Genomic DNA, 6,367 nt, shown 5'->3' with positions numbered 1-6,367 from the left:
ACTTTATTTAGAAAGCCAGGTTCTGGGGCCTCCCCACTCCCTCCTCCACCCCAGCTGTAATCTGAATAACTTAGAGGCCGAAAGGGAAGGCACTGAAGGGAGGAAAGACAGAGAAGGCCCCATTAGAGTCGCCTCAGTGTTCACTTCCTGTCGCCTCAGTGTTCACTTCCTGTCGCCTCAGTGTTCACTTCCTGTCGCCTCAGTGTTCACTTCCTGTCCCCTCAGTGTTCACTTCCTGTCCCCTCAGTGTTCACTTCCTGTCCCCTCAGTGTTCACTTCCTGTCCAGCCTTCCCGTGGCTGCTGCTTCTCATCTCACTCACCTGCATGCTTCTTGCCTGTGGGACCCTCAGCTTCTCCAAGGCCACCAGGAATCACGGGGTCAGTGGAGGAGGCTGTGGTGCCACCGGCCAGGTCCCAGGCAGCCTCAGGCCTCCCGCTGCTTGGGCTGACTGCCCCCTGTGTGTCTCTGAGGGCCCGGCAGAGTACTCTTCATAACTCTCCAAAGCAGGCAACCTGTCTCCTGGTTGAGTGCAGACTCTGGGTTAGGTGCTTCAGCAGGCACTTGGTCAGCAGCACATGTCAGGGCCCAGCTCAGCCGCACAGTCCCTCTTGAACATGTCGGCACAGACCTCACCCTTGCCACCCACAGCTGGGTGGAAGATCTTAGTCAGGAAGTAGCCCTTGCATGGGGAGGCAGGGAGTCCTTGCCCAATAGGAGCTTCATACAGAACAGACTTCCATCATAGGGGGTCCCCTCAGGGCCTTTCATGGTGACCTGCAGGTTGGTAATGTCCTTAAATTGAGGAAGATCTTAATGCCATCAGGTAGGCCTGCAGCAGGTACGGTCATCTCCTTGTACATCAGGTGGACGATGTGAGGGGGCAGCTTCTCTATGCTGGAATTCACGACTTTGGCAGGCCGTGGGGGTGGGCACCAACTGCTAACCACTGTGGTCCTGGAGAGGCCCCCCTGCACCCCTTACATACACACACACACACACACACACACACACACACACACACACACACTTCCTGCTAACTCGTACCCCTACTACAAAAATGCTCAACACTTAGAACTGCCTTGTCACACTCTTGTTTTTGCTATTTTTACGACTCTAATGACGACTGTGACCATGTTGTAATCACCTTCAGGTGAACTTCTGAAGCTGCTATGGAGCCCTGGTCCCACAGCTGTGCCCAGGGTATTCCTTGATGGTCACCTTTGAGTTGTCCTCACCCTGGTAACTCCATAGCCCACTTCACGATTCACCCAGAGTCTGTATGGTAGGCACGGGTCTGCCACAGTCTGGAAGTCAGTGCTGGTGCTTGGTGCCATCAACTTTGCTGAAGTGACAGCCTCCTTGGGAGACCTTGTGTTTGATGAGCAACCTTTCCCAGGCTCTCTGTCTGGCCACTCAGGGTGGTACCGGTGTGTCTTTTGTTCATTCTCAGGATAGCTGCATGCCCCTTTCTGGAGCTCTTAGTCAGGGCATGCGTTTGCACACAGTGGGCGTTTGTGTGTGTACATGTTTGCAAGTACATATCTGCACAGAGGCTAGAGGTCAGTCAGCCTTGGGTGGTGTCATTCCTCAGGTGCCATCCACCTTATTTTTGGAGGCAGGATCTCTCACTGCTATTTGGAACTCAGATTTGGCTAGGCTGGCTGGCCAGAAAGCCCTGAGGACCTCCTGGTGTTGGAAACATAAGCACACACCACCATACGTGGATTTTTGTTATGTGCATACCTGGGGATTGAACTCGGGTCTTCATGTTTGAATGGCAGCACTTTACCTACTGAGCCATTTCCTAGTGGCAATGCAGTATTTTTCCCATGGGTCCCATTAAGAAATGTGCTTCTCAGCCAGGCAGTGGTGGTGCACACCTTTAATCCCAGCACTCAGGAGGCAGAGCCAGGTGGATCTCCGTAAGTTCGAGGCCAGCCTGGACTACAGAGTGAGTTCCAAGAAAGGCATAAAGCTACACAGAGAAACCCTGTCTCAAAAAACCAAATTAAAAAAGAAAGAAAGAAAGAAAGAAAGAAAGAAAGAAAGAAAGAAAGAAAGAAAGAAAGAAAGAAAGAAAGAAAGAAAGAAAATTTGCTTCTCAGTCCACTCTTGAATTGGGGTCATAAAAGGAAGACCAGTGGAATGGGTACATGCCCTCCATGACTGGCTGGTGCAGGCTGAAGGGCACAGTTGATCCCATTCATGGGCACATAGGTGTCTGGGAGGGAAGCCACTGTCTCCTCACCACTGCGGCAGCTCAATCACACCTCACAGAGTACCCATCTGTGAGAGACAACTGGTTCCCATCATGTAATGCCACCACATGCCAACCTCTACCCTGGCATCAGCAGCAGCCTTGGGCAGAAGGATTGAAGGGGCAAACAACTGCACAGAACCACAGACAGCTCTACCTTTGGGGCCCTCTTGCCAGAGCTTACAGAAGCCCCACAGCTGGAGGGCTCGTTATGCTAACCTCCTAGTTAGAAATTAAGCTCCAATCTGGAAATTAAGGATTGTAATTTAGCATTAACCCAGACATCAAGATGAAATGAGACACACTACAGGGGGAAATTGAATTCCATATTGCCAAAGACCCATTTTATTTATAATAACCAGCCACTCACATCATGCCAATATTGATGGATCATATGTTTAAATTTTTGATAGCCCATTCATTTCTATAATTATATTTATTTCAAATTAAATAAGTCTTGCACACTCTTGATATACAGAGAGACAAAATTAATTTGTGGATCAGAATTAACGTGCCATTCAACCCCTGGAACTGTCCTTCCCAGAAGCCCTTGGAGAATGTCATGATGCCATTTCAGGGATGATTCCATTCGCATATGAACAAATGTAACCTGGAAGGGGCTGTATCCTCCCTCAAGCTTGGAAGGAGCTACTCAAGCAGAGGTGACCACAGATGGGCTTGCTCCTTGATAGGCTCAGCTCACATATAGAGCTGAGACCATTTAGCAGCAGGAAGGATTCGCCCAGAAATCAGCAACCTCTTTCTCCGGTGGATGGACGTTGACCCAGAGAGCCTATAGAATAAGTGAGTACAGAGGGCTCATCCCCAAATGCGACATCTGTATCACCGCCCACCGAGGCTCTGCGAACCTGAGAGTAGAGACCCAGAGGCTGAGAAGGACAGCTGCACAGCAGTGTCTTTGCAGCTGACAGCCATCGCACTGGCGGACCCGAGTAGTTATGGTTGCCTGCACAAGACCAGTCCAGCCAACACTCCCGCATGGACGGGCTGGGTGCTCACAGGCTCCACCCCTAGCTGAGAAGATGCAGCAGCAACGGCAGGCGGGAGAAAGTCGGTGTTTTCCCGGGACGTGGATCCTGGTTGGTTATCCATGCTACAGTGGACAGCCCAACACACCTATACATGCAGGTAATACTCATTAAACACAGTAGAACACACACACACACACACACACACACACACACACATACACACACACACACACACACACACACACACACACACACACACACACACACACACACACACGCACGATCCAGAGGAACAGGAAGCTTGCTGTGAGATTGTGTCTCCCAGGAGTGTCCCAGTGTGAAGATTCGCCAGCATGGCTACCTGAACAGTGATGACACTAACTCATATACAGACATGGAAGAGGGAAGCACATACGGCCTCACCTCCAGATAAGGGGCCGTAGGCAACCCAGGAATGCTGGGGTGGGAGAACTAGACACGGAGTTGGGAGGGGGAGGGACTCAGGAGATGTGGGAGGTGGGGAGGAAGGGTAGATTTGGTAAAAATAAAAAACGCATTCATGCGTGAAGGAAAGTCAAGCAATCAATCAGCTAAAAAAATCAGGAGCACAACCCCAGCTAGGAGCCTTGGCTTTCAGGAAAAGAAATCAGCGGAGAGCTGTGGTGGGTGTCGTGTAACTTTTCCTGGGGTGACACTAACAAATGTCCATTCATCCCGATTAGAGTGCTGATGACATATGGAAGAAATGATTCTACGGAGTCTAGCCTAGTGAACTAGTGAGTTCACTGGGGTACTCACGGGAGCACGGGTGAGCAAAGGCAGCTGCATCACTGGAAGTTCCCCCCAGCCTGGGGACGACCCACCAAAGCCAGTCTCTAGAGACCCCGCACAATTGGACCTAAAGACAACTCTCCCAGCAACGGATGCTGTGTCGGCGGCCTTGAGAAAGGGCCTTGTGAATCCTACAGCTTCCAACGTTCTGGGACATGTTTGTTTACTTCTTGAGCCGTGAAATACTCCCTCCTGCTTCGGGATGCTCCAGTCAGGAGGCAGTTGCTATACATGTGACCGTCCTTGGGCAGGATTCGTCCAATCGCCCTTCCCGAGCAGGGTGGCAGAAATGCCCCTGGCTGCCTGCTTAGCTCTGTCCCTTGCTAGAACCCGTCTCCTGCCATCGCTGGCCTGTCTGACAGTGGGCTCATGGATAAATGTGCCTGGCCTCGGGGGCACCTGACACCGAGACATAGCAATGATGTTGACAGGTGTGAACTGACCATCTAGCGTGGTCAACCAAACTCGATACCACACACGCTAGGAGAAGCTGAGCCAAAGAGGGACCATAACTGCCTTACAGGGTAGGAAGAAGTAGAGAGGGCTGTGGAGAGGAACTCAGTCAGGAAAGCACTTGCCTCGCGAACATGGGGACTGAGTCCAACTTACAGAACCCATGTTTAGAAAAAAAAAAATAAGCCAGGTGTAACATGTACCTGTAATTCCAGTGCTGGAGAGGTGGATCCTCAAGGCTCCGTGGCCAGCAGTTAGTCTAGTCAGTTGGCAAGTTCCAGGCCATGGAGAGATTGTCTGACTAAAAGATAGGGTCTGAGTTGAGGTTGTCCTCTACCCTTCACAAAAGCACATTCAGGGGAACATGTGTTCAACCATAAGCATGGGCATGCATGCACACACACACACACACACACACCACCACCACCACCACCAACAACAACAACAGCAGCAGCAACAACACCCACACACAAATCCAAGGCCATATTTTGAGAACTCTCAGATACAACTTGAGAAAAAGTAAGGCAGCCCCAGAGCCCTGACGTGAGGCCAGGACTGCACTGTCCCGTCAGGAAAACTGTTAAGCTCCTGCAGCGCCCACAGTCACCCTGACACTGGAATTACTGCTGAGGTCACAGAGATGAGCCAGAGGCCACTGAAGTGTTACCCAAGTCATGAAGTTGGTAACCTCAGAAGCACGATGAAACGCGCTCTGCACACACCCTCTCTAAACACTCCAGTCTGCTTGAGACAACTTCTCTTCCCTAAAAAACCTTAAAACAAAAACCCTAGTCTCTTGATCCTATTCTGTGGATATCTGTGTGAAAATCAGCTCAGAAAAGCTACAGCCCCTCCTGAGTAAACTCTCCATTGCGTTTGTATAGTTTTTCCACACCTGAAATCCGGACCCTGGTGGCTATCTCTCCACAAGTCTCAGACTGTTGCAATCATATTAATATTTCGGACCAGCTGGGCCTGCAGGAGGAAAAGGGAAGGGTCTCTTGGCATTTCTGACTGGTACAAGATCTCAGGAGACAGTGCTCTGAGGGTTTCACACAGTACATACCCCCAGCAAAAGAACAGTTTGCCGGTGATAGCCCCAGGCTCTCGGTTCTGCCACCTCCTCCAGCGGCTTCGGGCGGCTCTGCACACACTGGGGTATCCATCAGGCCTTGCAGACCTGCAGAACTGTGACCATTACTTAGAGGTGACATTTAAGATTCAGTGCTCCCTGGGGCCGGAGGGCTGGCTCAGCTGGTAGGGTGTTAGCTGGGCAAGCATGAGGACTTGCAATCTGTCTCCAGAACCTTCATAAAACTTTGGGTCAGGCTGTGTGAGGATATAACCCCAGCACAGGAGGATGGAGATCTACCCTGCAAGATGCTCATGGTCCCTCTTCAGACCATGTGTATAATATGAGTGGCAGCCAGTCTAGCCAATCAGTGAGCACTGGATTCAACGAGCAACCTTGTCTTAAAAGACAGGTGGGGAATGATGAAGGAAGACAGAGTGTTGACCTCTGCATCCACACATGTACATGTACATGTCTCCACAGGCACATGTGCACACACACACAATCACAACAAATCAGTGTGTGATGGTGGCTCCATACACTGAGTCTCCTGATGAATGTTGCTTGTGAACTCAGGAGGGAGAGGAACTACATGGGAGTCTGGTGTGGAGACCCCTGGTGACTTCTGGCTAGCCTTGGCCAGTGCTAAGGAAACACAAACAGTGGAGGGCATCTGTCTCTGACCAGGTGCTTGTTGGTTCTTCCTCTAAGAATGGGTGGGCAAATAGCAAAGATAACAGAAGGAACTTTATTGTCAATT

The 6,367-nt window shown here is 50.7% G+C and overlaps 1 pseudogene; it reads right to left on the bottom strand.

Annotated features, from left to right (window-relative positions):
• Positions 1 to 272: 272 nt before the first annotated feature.
• LOC102919055 (ubiquitin-conjugating enzyme E2 S-A pseudogene) lies at positions 273 to 3,195 on the bottom strand (annotated as a pseudogene).
• Positions 3,196 to 6,367: the final 3,172 nt, after the last annotated feature.

The sequence above is a fragment of the Peromyscus maniculatus genome, chromosome 11, assembly GCF_049852395.1.
Source record: "Peromyscus maniculatus bairdii isolate BWxNUB_F1_BW_parent chromosome 11, HU_Pman_BW_mat_3.1, whole genome shotgun sequence".
Classification (NCBI taxonomy): Eukaryota; Metazoa; Chordata; class Mammalia; order Rodentia; family Cricetidae; genus Peromyscus; species Peromyscus maniculatus.
Note: the sequence above shows the minus strand (reverse complement) of the source record. Positions and strands in the feature narration are given on the sequence as shown.